Source organism: Streptopelia decaocto, assembly GCF_964273445.1.
Source record: "Streptopelia decaocto genome assembly, chromosome: 13".
NCBI classification, from domain to species: Eukaryota; Metazoa; Chordata; class Aves; order Columbiformes; family Columbidae; genus Streptopelia; species Streptopelia decaocto.
The window spans coordinates 13,916,218-13,932,254 of NC_138668.1; positions in this window are offsets into that span (position 1 = coordinate 13,916,218).

The following is a 16,037-nucleotide window of genomic DNA, read 5'->3' on the forward strand; positions in this document are numbered from 1 at the left end:
ATACACTTCCCTGGGAAATTAGAGTTGCCATATAAGATTGTAGTCTGAGTAATGATGGAGCAACTAGAGAAACTGGAAACATAATAAATCATTTTGAAAATCATGTATGTTATAGACCCTTCAGAGAAACATAAAAATAAACCCCAAACTCCTCTGTATTTCTAACTGGGAGTTTGCCACTAAACCCAGCAAGACAAAAGATTATAATTTAACAAAGTCTGTTCATCATTCCTCTGTGCTGCTACTTTTCACCTAAGGATAAAATGACAAAAAAACCCTGAATGCAAAATATTACATTTTTAAGTGTCCAAACAGCCTTTCACCACACTGTGTTCATTGACACTACTCAGAGCAGTCTGTATTTGAGAATCTCAAACCATCTTCCTTCCAAAAAAGCCTCTAAAGCTGCTTGTGAGCTAATAAAATACTATGCACAGTTATACACAGAAGACAAATATGTCCTCAGACTTACATAGTCTCTACATTACTGTTCCAATGTTCATTAACAGATATATGAAAAGATGTATTAATATTGCTATTGAAAACGAGTGGCATGATTATAAAAAATGAAACATTCTTAAAATTTTAAACCAGAAAAAAAGACCTCTTAACACTCAAAAGGCAGCAGCAAGTGACATTATGTTATTCCAAAATGTAAGCCCTGTCCCCCCTTCTCCCTGCAAAAAAACACAACAGCAAAGCTTGGCTTGTAAGAAAGCTTCTCAAAGTCCTGCTTCTCTTGGAATTCTAAGGAAAACAAGCCAGACCCGCAGAGCTTGGCTTTCCCAGTCCCTCTACAACACAGTCAACACAAAACCATTCAAATTATAAGTGATAATACACTAGCATCTAAAGAACTTGACACTGGCAGAAACTCTTCTACATTTAGTCATTCTTTTCCCCATTCTTGGAACCAGAATGATCAGGATGAACAACTTTTAACAAACCAATGCTTAGGTTCACAAAGTGAATTTCAGTGTGTTCAGTTCCTGTTTTTCTGCACTGCTAAACACTATCATGATCAAAAAGAAATGTACTGTCAGCCATAAAAATACTAACTATCAATTAGAGTTAAAATGCTTTTCTTTTATATATTGTCTAGCATTGGGCGGGACTCTTTAAGCAGTGTTTTAGAGAGGTTTATGCTCTTACTCTCAACTCCTCACACAGTTACGCAAAGAGGCATCCTCTGAAGCCTGAACAAAATCAAGGCAGGATCTTTTCTCCTACATAGATAAAAACAATAGTGCCCTTTCTTAATGCAGATTTGAAACACAGCCATCATGCTAGTTTACTATGAAGACTCAGACTGCACAAAGAGGAAAAATTGCTACAGAGATAAAGAATGCACTCAAAATATTCCTGTTTCCAAATCAGTTATCGGACTAACACATTAGTGCATTACAAGCTTTAACGCACTACTACACCATTAATAAAATACGTCAGTGTTTACAGGTTTAGACTACTCTCTTATGCAAGTAACAAATTACCAAAACTAGGCATCTCAGGAGCCTGTTTTCTTACTGCAATACAAAATGCTTCAATAGAAGCAATAAATCATAAAATGGTCACTGGGCTTAACAGAGCAACAAAATCCTTGTAAGTACTAGATATCCTTTAGGTACTAATCACCGTTATTACCCTAATTTATTAAATTAAATACCTACTATATTGCAGTGCACAGTCATGCAGTAACAGTGATACAGCATTGATAATGCTAAAATTGAACTTTAAGAGTGGAAAAGCTAAAATGATTGCTACAGAAAAAAAGTGGCATAGGATGATGTATGATAGACTAATCACACTTGAAACACATATGACTGATGACTTTTAGAAAAGAGAGCCCAAAGGAAAGGCTGAAGAAGCAGCCCATGGTCAATCTCAAACACTTGTTGTCCTTGACACTGGAAAACTGTTCTAAAATTGAACTTCACTGTTGTAAGAAAAAGAAAGTGATGGTTTTAAAATTGTGTGGACAGGGAATAATACAGGAAAGAGATCCCTACTTTTCAATTTCTTCAAGGCTAGCCTACAGTATTAGTCATAGTTCTGTCATTCACTAGATTTTATCTTAGGAAAAAAAAAAGAAAAAAACCCCTGAGTTCTAGATTCCCTTCAGAGATGGTCTTTCTGTCCTGTACCAGGAGGTCTCTGATTTTTCCTGTGTCCCAAGTGGGAAAAGTCTGAGGCTGGATTTTGGGAACACCAAACCATTATATGCTGGCACTGCTGCTGAAACAAGCAATTCTGTGTGTCCTGAAATCCATTGCAACAAACAAACAGCAACCATACTAGGAGGAAACCAGCGGGTTTATATGTGTAAACACTGACAAAGCAATATTCTGTTTCAAAAATTCAGGTTTTATGAAAAAATGTTTGTCTTTTCATATTTTTAACTATATCTTAAGAGTATTTTCTGCTTCTTGAATACATCTTCGTGTAATGAAGATAGCAACAGTGTAGTAGAAGAGATGGGCTCTTACCTTGGAATATCACACAGCGGAATTTTCCATGCCTGAGGCCAGTTTAGAACAGCTGGAGCTTTGCCCCTGCTATTCACCTTCTGCTTAGAGAAGCACTCTGGGTCTGAGATTCCAAAAGTTGCACTCACCCAAGCAGACAGCAAGGAGCTCCAATCTGTGAAAACTGTCAGGACTTTCTCTTCACTGAAAGTCTACTGGCAGATCTTTCCACCCTGTACCCACTGGGATTTCCAAGTATCTTTCAAGTCCCTGAACAAGTCCTCTCCAAAATCCTCTTCTCTGCCCCTCTTTCAAAATGGTCTCGCTTGCAATCTGTCAAAAGGTAGAAGCACTAAGTCAAAGAGGCACGAAATGAGTCGTGTTGGGAGGAACTCCTGCCCTAGCGGGAACCCCCACTCGAAGCAGATCCAGCTAGGTCAGGTTGCCCTGGGCTGTGTCCGACAAACCCCTTTTCTCCGCATCTCTCGTACATCATGTGCTCCGGCCCTTTGTAGGACTGCATGTCAATCTCTTTCTTGCACAGGAAAGTCCAAGCTGGACACGGACTCCGGGTGCAGTGCAGAAGTGTCAAACAGAGACAAAAATCACTTCCCGCAATCTGCTGGCAACGTTCTTGTTGGCACAGCCCAACATGTGCTAAACCTCCTTTGCTGCGAGGGCTCTGCTGGCCCAAGGTCTGCTGGGCCTGGGGGCTGCTGGGTGGCCAGTCCATGTCCCGCTGCCTCACAGGCTGCCCAGGGCAGTGCTGGAGTCATCATCCCTGGAGGCGTTTAAAAGGAGTTTTGACGAGGTTCTTAGAGACATGGTTTAGTGCTGGAGTCAGGTTAGGTTATGGTTGGACTCGATGATCCTGAGTGTCTCTTCCAACCGAAATTATTCTATGATTTTGTGACAGAAAATGGGTGCAAAGAGACTCCATGTTGCTTTGTCTGTGACACGGCGGAGCAGGCGTTCACCTTGCAGTGGTGAAGCTGGCTCACGAGCACTCATCACCTGGGATGTACCTGCATTTTACTAATTAATTCCGACGAGTAAGCAGTAATGCTTACGGCTGCAGTAAAGCTCGAACCTGTGACCACGCGGCCCCGGGGCTGCCTGGGGAACCGGAGGAGTCGCGACATGTGGGGCGGCGGCGCGAGCGCGGGGGCTCCTCGCGCTGTAACGGTCGCCCGGGGCCGCTTTGCCGCCTCAGCGCTTCCCGCGGCAGCGGCGGGTCCAGCCTCGCCAGCGGAGGCGAAGGCGCCGGGCAGGGCCCCGTGGCTGGCGGGGCGCTCCTCGCCGACTTTCCGCTCCACCTGCGCCAGCGGGCGCGGCGGCTCGGAGCCGCTCTTGTCCCGTGGGCGGCTGGCGGGGCGTTGCGGGGCCGGGGAGCAGCTCGGGGCAGCTCCGCCCTCCCGCCGGTGAGTGGTGGGGCGGCCCGGCCCGCGGGGCTTCCTCGGGCGGTCAATGGCGCGGGGGAGCGGCGGAGGGTGAGGCGGGCCGTGGTTTTTGTCACCTCTCCGGCGTCTCCAGCGCCGTGGGGCGGCGCTCGCAGCCGGCTCGGCCTCTCCTCCCCGCCGGGGCCGGCCCGCTTCTCCCGCCCCAAGCCTGCGCCCGTTTGCCCCGGGTGAAGGGAACAGGAGAAGCATCTGCCGGGCTGGGGCGGGTTCACAGAATCACATAATCGTAGAATGTCAGGGGTTGGAAGGGACCTGGAAAGCTCATCCAGTCAAATCCCCCCGCCAGAGCAGGAACATCCAGATGAGGTTACACAGGAAGGTGTCCAGGCTGGTGTGTAAGTGTTAAGTGTGATTTTTCATAAAAAAAATAAAACACCTGTAGCTGAAATAAGCATCTCTAAATGTGATTTTCAGATACAGGTGAGACGGCAAGAATCTTCAACCGCTGGAAAACTGGTGAAATGATGACAGCAGGGCAGGGAAAAGCTGTCAAGGGGGAAAGCATGCAATCCATTTATTTTCCGTTTCGTCAGAAGCGATGGTATTTGCATCAGAGACTGAACAAGCACTATTTGGATAATGTTAGTAAAATCTTGCTGGCTACACAGCAGAAAGGAAATGAAGGACAAGAGGAAATGGCCTCAAGTTGTGCCAGAGGAGTTTTGGATTGGACAACAGTAAAAGTGTGTTCACCAAATGGGTTATTAAGCATTAGAACAGGCTGCCCAGGGAAGTGGTGAAGTCACCATCCCTGGAGAGGTTTAAAAGACATGGAGATGTGGTGGTTAAGGGTTACAGGTGGGCTTGGCTGTGTTGGGTTAATGGTTGGACTCGATGACCTTAAAGGTCTTTTCCAACCTAAATGATTCTGTGATTCTGTGGTTCTATGAATGAAGGAGTCCAGGGAGAGCAAGGCAAGGGAAGGGGATTGACTGAAATGCTGTGATATTGGTTGCAGTTGCAGAAAAACTGTGTTACCGTCATCAGTTTGGCTTGTTTTGCTGTTTCTGTAAGGCCGTAAGTGGACTGATCTTCCTCAAAAATGCACTGCATATGGTCTAGAAAAGAGCTCAATGAACTTGTTTTGCAGTGTAGGTGTGGTCTGGTTCAGGATCTCCTAGCTTTGAGGCCAAAAGCCAATCCATTTTCCTTGTCAGAGGAGATTGGCATCTCTCCTTTAGTGCAATTTGTAAAAGCAGTGTGGGTATAGCATGTGATGGAACATCTGGAAACTGTAGAAGAAATAGAAGGAATTCTTCCATTATTTTCAGTGTTGCTAAGGTGTTGCTTCACACACTGTGTTTACTGCATTTCAAGAGGATGTGCTGGAAGTGACACACATCCAGAATAGAAAAATGAGAATATTTAGGAATGTCTGGAAAATACGATCACCAAGAAAATACTGAATATATTGGAAAGTGGAAGACTGGATGAAACATTGATCTTCAATTACATAAGGAGGCTTCTGTGCAGATGGAGAGGATAAGTTAATGGTCTTGGAGGACAGAATGGGAAGTAATAGGCTTAATTTGCCAGTTACGTGTGAAGTGTAAACTTGTGGATACTGGACCATGTGTTGGGATGGTTGTGGTGTTTCAGCTGAGCTCTGGTTGTGGTATTTTCAGCTGAGATTGACAAATGCTTGCCAAGGGTAATACAGGTATCATTTATCATACTGTGGGCTGGGGGATGAGCAAGCGACCTGGTGAACACCAAGCAGCTCTAAATGCTTCTCCTTCTCTTCCTGACTTCTCAGTCATTTTGTGTTGAATCGTGTGGAAAACAGAATTTAATCTGGCTGGACCACAGAGATAGGGGCTTCAGAAGATGAAAAACAGGTGCCTATTTACCTTTGAGATGATAGATAAACCCTGTTAAGACTCTTTTTAACTAGCTGAAGTTAAATGGAAGCAATGGAACAAATACAGCTGTAAGTTTCAATCAATCACGTATTTATATTTACTATGAACAAAGGTTTTCCAGCACAACTGGTGGGCATTTTATTCAGACTTAAATATAACCAAGGAGTCTGAAAAACCAGCATTGGGCACTGTTAGCACTAGCTCTTTGCATTCTCTTTAGTGTTCTGTTCATTGTCATTTCTAAATCTAATGTGGGGAACAGTCTTACGTTGTTAGGGATGACAACTTGATGACAGGGTTTTCCTGCTCTGAAACAAGAAGAGATATTTAAAATAGGATTTCATAAACTGCCATAATAAATGTTTATAAAATATTGTGCATTTGCAAAGCCATAAAAAACAAAGACTTTAGATAAGAGTTACTCCATGTATTTGGTTTTAAAATCTGGTTCTTTGTTGTAGGGCACCAAGGATGGAATATTCACATAAATGTTTGAGAGCTAAAAAATCCATGGTTCTAAATGATCAAAAGCAAGTAGAAAATCTGAATAAAATAAAGAATATTTCAACGGAGAAGATTTTATATGGCTTGCAAATGAAAGATCATTCTCTTCAGCCAAGTGCCTTGGATATAATCTGCAAAAGTAAGGATTATGTCAAAAGAAAAGTGTTTTCTGAATCAAATGTGCCTTCAGTGCTAACCAGAGTTCTTACCAACAGTCAGAACAGTGACTAGCACAGAATGTTCCGTGTGTGTAAATGTTGATCAAAAAGACTGTCAAAATCCCGTGCCTGAGATAATTTGCAACAAAAATTCAGATACAAACCAACTTTTAAATGCTGGATGTTTAAAATGCATACTTCATAAAAGATTTAAAGATGTGAACGCCACCATCAGCAGCAGTTGGAGTGCATTTATGGTCAAGTCTGAGGTGGCTGCCCACTGATCACATGAGAGGGTGCTGCTCCGGAGGCTGCAGCTCATAGTGACAGTGAGGGTAAGAAAACTAACAATGCCATCACCATCCTACAAAAGGTGAGCATAAAATGTGGAACAAAATCCGGAATGAAAAATTCATTCCAGTGTTAATATAGTAAATAGGTATCTCAAAACAGGAAAAAATTTTGTTGGCTTAGTTGCTCCCACAAAGACTACACGAGAAAAAAAAATGTGAGGGCAAACTATCAGGTTTAATTCCAGAATAATTATTTTTCACTTTTTTTTTTTCCCCTAGATTCTTCCTTGACTACGAAGTATTACCTCATTAAAACCCCTAGAGAATAATATAGTCTGTGACATTTTTCATTTTAATAAAAAGAGGGGTAGGAGGAAAGACATTTCAGTTGCTGGTAGTAAGAAAGAGTGTTTGTAAAATGAAGGTGCTTCTGACATGCCTCTGAGCCTGCCTTCTCAGGTAATAAGGCTTACAGAATCCCTAATCCTGGGAAGGGGCTTTGTATGATACGTCAAAAGGCTCGTGGCTGAAAGAGATGAGAGGCACTGGCCCAGAGCAGGGTAGGAAAAGCCTTCAGGCATATCTCAGTGTTACTTCAGCAGAAAAAGCATGGTCTTCTTTTATTTGCTTGTCTCAAGGTAGAGAGCATGTTGTCACTGAAAAAATAGATTTTTAAAAAAGAGGAAGAGGGTAAAATAGCTCTTCATAAATATTTCTAATAAAATTTAGTGGTGGGAAAATTAACAGGGCCAACCTCATCTTTTTTCTGTCCCCCACTTCCTTCTCTCCACACTTTTGCCTGAGGCTTTGGTGTCTGTTTCTTTTTGCACAAAATACTATGTCCCAGCTCTAGATCCAGATCAACCTGCTGTGGCATGTTTAAGGAGGAACATCAGTGATTTGAATGATACAACTCCTCCATCCACTGGCCTCAGTTCTAATTATTTGTACTGCAATGTAGAAAGAAGCTTGAAATGTTAACAGTGTTTGTTCTTTTTTTCCCCTCCAGTGAGCACTCAAAGGAAGAGGGCAAGTTCAATAAGCAAAGAAAATACCCAGTGTAAAGGTATTAAGCTTTCTGATGAAATCAAGAAAAAGAGTGTTTGTACAATGTCAAAAAAGGAAGAAAGTCTTTTGGGAAAGGTAACATGCAGAATGTTTGAATTGTTGTTTCATATGTGTTTTAAAACAGAGAGGATCATGCTGTTTATAACTTCAGCTATATTTGTGGGGAGCACTGAAGATTTATATTAGCAATGTCGGTAACTGTCTTTCTAGGGAGAAAACAAATGGGTGTTCATATAGTCATTAAGAATAGTTTTATTTCTCAGGATAACAAGCTTCACTGGCTCATGGGTACCCCTGCTTGGAAGCAGAGATCTGCAGCAATTTTTGATCATCAGTCCTGTTGAAAGGAAAATCCTAAATTTTCTATGTAGAGAAATCATAAACATTTTTAAAATGTTTCAAGCTGTACTAGTGCACTGGTAGTGATTAATTAAAAAAATACTAATTTTACCTCTTTAAATTTTAGAAGGTAGTTATGTTTTGACACCTCCTGTATGCAAAATTAGTTAATTCTAATGGAGAGTGTCAAGGTACAAAATTCTATGTTTTGTACCTGCCAGAAATGCCATATACACAATAGAAAGAAAATGACCCTACTCTCCTGAAACTTAGCTAAATTTTAAATTCAGCACAGAGTTTGTACAGTCATTTCAATGTTTTTCGATTTTTACATTTGAAACAGCTTTTCTTTGTTATAGGTCAAACATATGATTGGTGAGCAGATGGATATTTTAAACAGTGACTTTATTAATCAAAAACTAGAAAGTTTAAATAGAAGAGTTGAACAATTACAATGCAAAGATAACCACGAGGAAATAGCTAAAGCATTACTAGTAAGTGTCTTTGCATAACCCAGTGAACATTTTGCATGTGTATCACATGTGACTATAATGCTGCCTTAGAGAAAGACCCCAGAAGTATCCAGTCTTTTCATCTTGTGTGACAGAAAGATCAGTTAAGAATTGTTGCATTTTTAGGCTTTGTTCATTGCAGTTATTTCACTGTATACTTATTTCAGGTGAACTCTTCAGTGTTTCTTAGCCCATGCTGTGTTTCTTTTCTCTTGCAGAAGAAAGTATCAAAACTGGAGAGACGTATTGATGCCGTGATTGCATTTCAGGAGGAATCGCTTTCGAAAGTGGCTGTTCATCAGGTATGATGCAGATGCATATGCTAAGATAGGCATTAATGCCTGCTTGTAAACAAATAGATGGCTGTGGATGTTTACACTGAAACCTGGTGATTTTGACAGATATGTTGCTGTTGGTTGCATTAAGAACAGAAAGAACCCTATGCAGAGGTCTTAAATTGGTTGATCATTTGAAGATTTGTTTGGTTTCAGTTTTAGACTACAACGAAGTTATTTGCAGTCATCATTATTAAACAAGCTCAAAACAGGGCCTGGGCACTACATGTGTTGACAACTTTTGCTTTGATGCTGTCCTGTTGGAGAGCCACTGGAATTTTTCTAGTGAAGGCTCAGCCCTCTTTATTATAATACAAAGTTAAAGCTTCTTACAGCATATCTTAATTGTAACCAGTGATGAACAACAGGCTATCCAGAAGAAAGAAAATAAAAGCTGGCATTTGTGTGCTTGCAACTGTCACAAAATGTGGCTAGGATTCCCTTGTTTCGTTTTGGGAGACCTTCTACAGCGTTAAATTGCCGTTCTTTTGATCAAAACAGATGCAGTGGATCTACTGCATCCCCAGTACTTAACATTTCCTCTGCTTACACAATATCCTGCTGGTGGCCTCAGGAGACCCTGGAGCAATGTGCCACAAGACGGGCCCCGCAAGGCTCAGGCAAATGCCCTGTTCCTTGATGTTCTCTTTTTCTCCAAGTACAATTTCGCTTCAAATGTTTCCAGTCCCTCTAACCTTGGACAGATGTTTTACACCTCAGATCAACTGGATTATCTTGGCCATTAAGACACATAAAGTCTGCAGGAATTAATTTACCACCCACACTGTAAAATCAACCTAGGAGCTTGTGTAGGTTTCAGAATGCCTAGTGGCACCTGTTCGTATTAAGTGAGCCTGGATGTGAGGTAACAAAATGTTCCTCAGTAGTGCCATTTGTAATGCAGTCTGAGATCATGAAATTGCCGGATTTTGGGTAATGTGAGTAATTGATGGTTACAGTTTAGAGAGCACAGAAATGTTGTACAATTAATATCTAACCCATTTTTCATAAAGCAAACAGAATAACTTTGTTGTTTTACCAAGATGGAAGCAAGTAGACTTCATTTCTATAAAAAATGTCTAGAATATGAATGTTCCTGATGCATAGAATATTCCACTGCTAAATAGAAAAAGATAGCAATGCACAAGTGAGTAAATTGAATGGATTTAAAATTTTTTCTCAGTGCCATAATTTAGTAAGTTATTTAATAAAGTTTGTTTACTGTGCTGTTAGTTTCTTGCTTGAATTACGTCTTAATTGATGAGTTCAAATTTTAATGGTTGATGTATTTGTGTAGTTATTTTCAATGCTTTTTTTTAAAAATAATTCTTGTACATCTCCAAACAAGTTTTATCTGTTTTTTGTTTTATGTTCTGATGGAAGCGATACTGGTCTCTATGGAAAACCTGAAGTCAGCAAGTGCAAATAATTCAGATATTGAAATTTATTGCTGAATCCATGCATGCTAATGAATTCACTACAGGATATACGAAGTCTGTCTAGAACATTGCCAGCTACTTGTCTCTTGTCTTTTTAAAAATGTCATTAAAACCCAATTGTGATTCTGAAATGCTTACAGATGTGCCAAATTCTTGTTGTTTTTTTTAACTGATACATGAGCATGCTTTCACTTTATCAAGATATCTGTCTGTAGATTCGTGTTGTTTTTAAAACATTTTAATTAAAACAAAAGTCTAGTATGAGGTGCACTAATGAAAACTTTTATACATCCAACCCGCTGTTTTATTATTATAACATTCTTTTTGGGGAATAGTATAGAAACAGGAGAGGATTAATTTAATTTTTTAAAAATCAAATTCTTGTAATTTAATAGATATTTTAAAACAATAGAAACACTATATTTTTTACCAAGCTTGACTCTGTCCTATAAATAATGTGTGACCAAGCGAGCATTCTGAGCAGATCTTTCCCCATTCTGATAGCAGTTGCTGCATAAAAGCAGTAAGTATCACCCCTTAATCAAGAGGGACACCCAGTCAGGCTGTTTGTCCTCTCTGTGTGTATTTTCTTCATTGCAACTGGACTAAGCTTCAGGGGAAAAGGCTTCTGAAGAAACGCCAGCCCACAGCATCTGGAATTGCATCTGAACGCACACGTCCTCACGCTGCTTCCGTACGGAGCTGGCTCTGCTGTTCAGAGCCGCTCTTGGACAGCTCTGCACAGGTTGAGCTCACTTGCTGTAACAGATCATTGCTTTTTAGGCAGAGACAATACTGAGCATCCATAGTGAGGCTGTCATTCCCATAAGACTGTTGTCCCATGTGTTTTGGGAGGGGGGATTGGTGACATTCTGCTGCTCTGGCAGCGATTACAAAGTATTCTTGTCACCGTGTAAATTGAGACTTTTAGATAAAACACTCTTGCATGCTTTAAACTTCTGTGATAACTGTGTTACAGCTCTTCCAAATAATCAGATGTCCACATAAGCAGAAATGCCAGCGAGAGTTCAGGTAAAAAATAAACTAAGTATATTTTTCATGTTTTCTTCAAATAAAACCAATAGTTGATGGTACATAGGCTGCTTCAATAGCCTGGCATCAGAGTTACCACTGTAGGTGCTTAGATTTGGGACAGACGTATGAACCTGGAATGTAGGTACGTGGACTGTCATACTTCTTGCTTTTAGGATTGTTCTATCACCCTCTTAAAGGTGAACTCATGGGAAAAGAACAATGTGAAAAGTCATTATGAAGTGTCATGCAGCTTTTCCCCTTGGGGAAGAAGCAAAGGATGCCATTGGCTTCCCATTTTAAAATGGGTGTAAAAGCACAGGTCACTGTTCCCAGGCGGAGGAGCCCAGGGGACGCACTGGGGACACTGGATGTTGTTGCTCACAAGTGATCCCTGGGATCTGGGATTCATCACGCGGTGGCTGTCCCTTCCAGTCCCTGATGTTTGGTGATTGTGTGCTCACTGGCGTGCCAGCAGGCAGCCAGCTTTGGGAGGAAGAGAAAGAAAATACCACCTTTGCCTTCTGTGTGGTCTGGCAGTGAGTTTCCTTACACTGATTGCTGCAAAAGGATATTATCTTTTATGAAAAAGAAGATGCTGTGAAAATCTTACAAAAGCATATGTTAGGTGGACCTTTCAGGATTACTGTAAACCCACAGTCTTTGTCAGGTCTGTCAGACAAGTTTTAAATTTGATTTTTGCTTACTGAGTTCTACATAAATACCACTATGTCTCTATTTTGATTTGCCTTCGTTTCGTTTGCTTTACCTTTGGGGCTGGCGTAATTCAGAAGGTCTGTCTGTGAGCTTTCCTCCTTGAGGACGATGATGCATTTTAATTTTTGTCAGGGACGATTTAAAGAAACAGATCAGTAATGGCGAAATAAGGCAATAATTATATTTCACATGTTCTTTACTACATTTACAGGGTGTTTTTGCTCATCAGTCTGGACTGGAGAACACTTGAAAGAGAAGTGCAAACCAGGGGAGGCGGGATCCTAAACCATTTTAGGAACAGCAGATGTGTGGGTTGTGATATTTACACCCCTGATAGTTAAACGGATTAAGTGCAGCTTTAGGATTCAGTGGAAATACTTGCAATCTCTAGAACTACTCTGCTTTGCAAGCATGTTTGAAGAACTTCTGTTATATGGTAGTAGTGTGATATAAAAATTGTTTAAAGACTCCTTGGCTATGTAAGCTGTAAATAAATGCAAGGGAAAAGAGAAAATCTGGCATCTTCCTCTGCAGGTGCTTAGGAAGATTCTCATTCTTGCTATGAACATGTAGCAAACAAGTACTTTTGGAGAAGCTAGGCCTAGTTTTTGGTGGTTTTGTGCTAATCTTAAAATTGATTCCCGATTCTTTGCAATGACTATGGGCCACATTTCTTATTAGAAAAACTTTTAAATCCAGTGAGATGACAAATCCGATTTGAACAAATATGTTACTAAATTTATTTGATAATTACTATATAACTTAATATTAATGATCCATTTTTGCAAACTGCCCGATCGGTATTGTGCCATTCAGTTGCTTTCACAATTTTGGTAACAGGTGAAGAGCTTTGAGAGAAATTTGAAAGCTCTTTTGTCAGTGGAAGAATTTTGCTGCTAATTCAGTGTGGGATGGATTAGTGTCCTGCGAGGTCTACATGACTGAGAGATGAAAATCAGTGGTTACGAGGATGCAAGAGGGACTCATTCCAAAATCCACTGAATGATAATCTAGCTGGACTAAACTGAAGCAATCTTCTACTTCCATCAGATGAAGGGCTCTTTTATCCAACTTTTGTACAATATCAGTTTTCATATTGGGGGTTGGCATAATGCAGGATTTTAGAATTTGTTTAGAATTTGTTAGACTTTTCAAATGGGAAAGGAACAGCTTGAACAGCTGCGCTTCAAAGGAGTTGGCTTCTCTTTCGCCACGAGGAGGCTCCATTGGAACGGGTTTGGAACAGCAAAACAATTTTCTACAGAAGCAAATAAGTAAAGCCAGGAGATCCCGTCCTTAGAAATATACACACGCAAACCCCTAACCCCAAAACTTTCCAGTCATCCTTCCCTCTGTATCTTCTTTTGGTCTCGTTTGTCTTTTCCTTCCTTCCTTTCCCTTCCTCCCCTCCCTCATGCCTAAAAATGTGTGAAAACATTATTTGCTAACAGGATTTAAACTTATACCCTACGAGCTTTTAGGTTCCAAACCAGTTTTAGTTCTTCAATACAGATACTTGAAGCATAAGGTAGGTTTTTCTGCTATAAATATTTTACTAAAAGTAAATAAAAATATCTAAATATAAAAAAAAAACCTTCTCAAGAAAGTAATATGGCACCTTTTTTACATCTTGCTGATAATACAGTAACAAGGTTGAGTCTGTGAAGCGGAGCATGTTCTATTCCTACCCTTTCCTTTGTAGCAATGTGGGCTTTAAATGAAGTTTTCCGAACTTGAGCCTTTCTGACAGCAACACAACTCCCTTTGTTAGAAACACTCTTGAACTTGAGCTTTCGTCTCCAAGAATGAGGAGTGAAAAATAGACCAAAATCTGCACCATGTGACGCAGTTTGGATATCATCAGGATAGTTTCATATCTGCTGAAATTTATTCTAGTACTTGAATTTCATGACGGCACCTGCAATTTTACTCATCCGTGCAAGGTACACCTGCTTTACAACGAAGTAACTAAGCACTCCTTTGGACAGCACACAGGTCGTTGTTCTGAGTGGTTATTACGAGCGTGAACAGAGCACTTTCCACTCTGGGGAAAAGCTTTGTGGACAGACAGAAAGCAAACATCAGCAACGTGCTGGACGGTAATGTCTCAACATCAGGAAATCAGACACTTGTGACAGTCTGGAAACCGGACAGACAGTGACAATTCAGACATTTATACACTTACATGAAGCTAAGTTAGTATGAATAAAAGCAGCGCAACTGGCTTATTGGTTATTGTCATTGCTTAAATAACAACAGGTTTTGTCCTGGTGCCAAGACTTTGAAGCGGTTCTCACATCCTCCTCCACTCCAAGGATCCCTCCTTGGCCAGCGCTGTGGAATTCACAGACCCTCCTCAGAACCCTGAAACTAGAGGGGGCTTGTGTGCAGGATGCGAGGGGAATGGCACTGTCACAGACAGCTCACAGGGAGCTCCCGTTCCACGCTTGGTTCTGCAGCCTTCAAAATGAAGCCTTTCTAGAAAACTAATTTAGTCCCGCATTTCCCTTTCTTTCATCTTAGTACTTCGGAGGTGATTATTGCACATATGAAAGAAACGAAAAACATCGTAACATTTTCAGCTTCATTAATTCCTCTATTTCAGTGGCACTGATGAACCATGATTTTAGGGATCTTTGCTCTCTTTAGCGTTTGGAAAGGTAGCAAATCATCTTGTTTTTAGAAATTATAGGAAGGATTTTTTTGTTTTGTCTGTTTAGCTAAAGGGCACAAGCTTCCAGAGCTCAAGACAACACTGCTGTACTCCCTCTGTTATTTTGAAGCCATTAAGAACCGTGTAAAATGAATTGTTGATGGAGCTGGGGTAATAACATAGCTAATGCCTAAGCAGCACAGCTCCTATCACTTACAGTGCATTTTTTTAAGATATCTCATAGCCAAGTACTGCAGAACTTTTCCTTCATCTTGGATGGAATACATCAAAAAATACATTTCAGAAAATACATTGATATGAACATTCTAGAGTTGTTTTCCAAGATTTGTTTCTTGTACATCCTTTCAGGTGCCTACTTGCCGCGTATAAAAAAGTCCAGGTAGATTCACAGCTGCTAGGTTATATTGTAATAGTTCGGACTTTTCCCTTGTGTTCACTATGATTAGAAAGCAAAAGTTTTATGGGGTTGGGGAAATTGTTTCTGGGGAGCTGGGAGGGGCCGTTTTGGATCAGTCTGTACAAACCCGTCTGTATTGTTACCATCTCTGTGTAAACCTGAAGCCTGGACTGGAGCAGATACAGAAGTCACTGGCCTGTTTCTAACGTTATTTTCTCTCATGCTCGAGGCCCTCAACCTGATCTTCAACCCACAGCTGCCTCTGCAAATGAGGAAAAAAAATAAGCTTACAAGTCAACTACTTATCAGAGCATCTGTGGATCTTGCATCACTCAGTGTCTGGTCTTTTAACACCATACATTTAAATGTTCAATGCACTAGTATTTTCCCTGCTTACCCTGGAAGGTCTTCAACAAAGGACAAAAATAACCAGCTTGTGGTTCTAGTACAGGCAGAAAGAATTTAATTTAACCTGTTCACACAAATACTCCACTATTTCTCGTCCAAAATTGTGTAAATATATCCCAGGCTTAAAGACAAGGTCAGATTGCTAAATGTATCGAGCTTGCTATTACAGGACAAGAATTTGTTTTAATTTTATTTTCATGTACACGTTCAGAATAAAGAGAGCATAGAAAATGGTATATTTGAAAGGCATATCAGGTAGAAAGAATATCCTAAAATATATTTGTCCTATTCAAACTCTAGTTCGAGCTGTTCGGGCATTTGTTTTCTTGGTATGTACAACATTCCCACCTGTTCTGTTCTATGTGGCATCCCGCGTG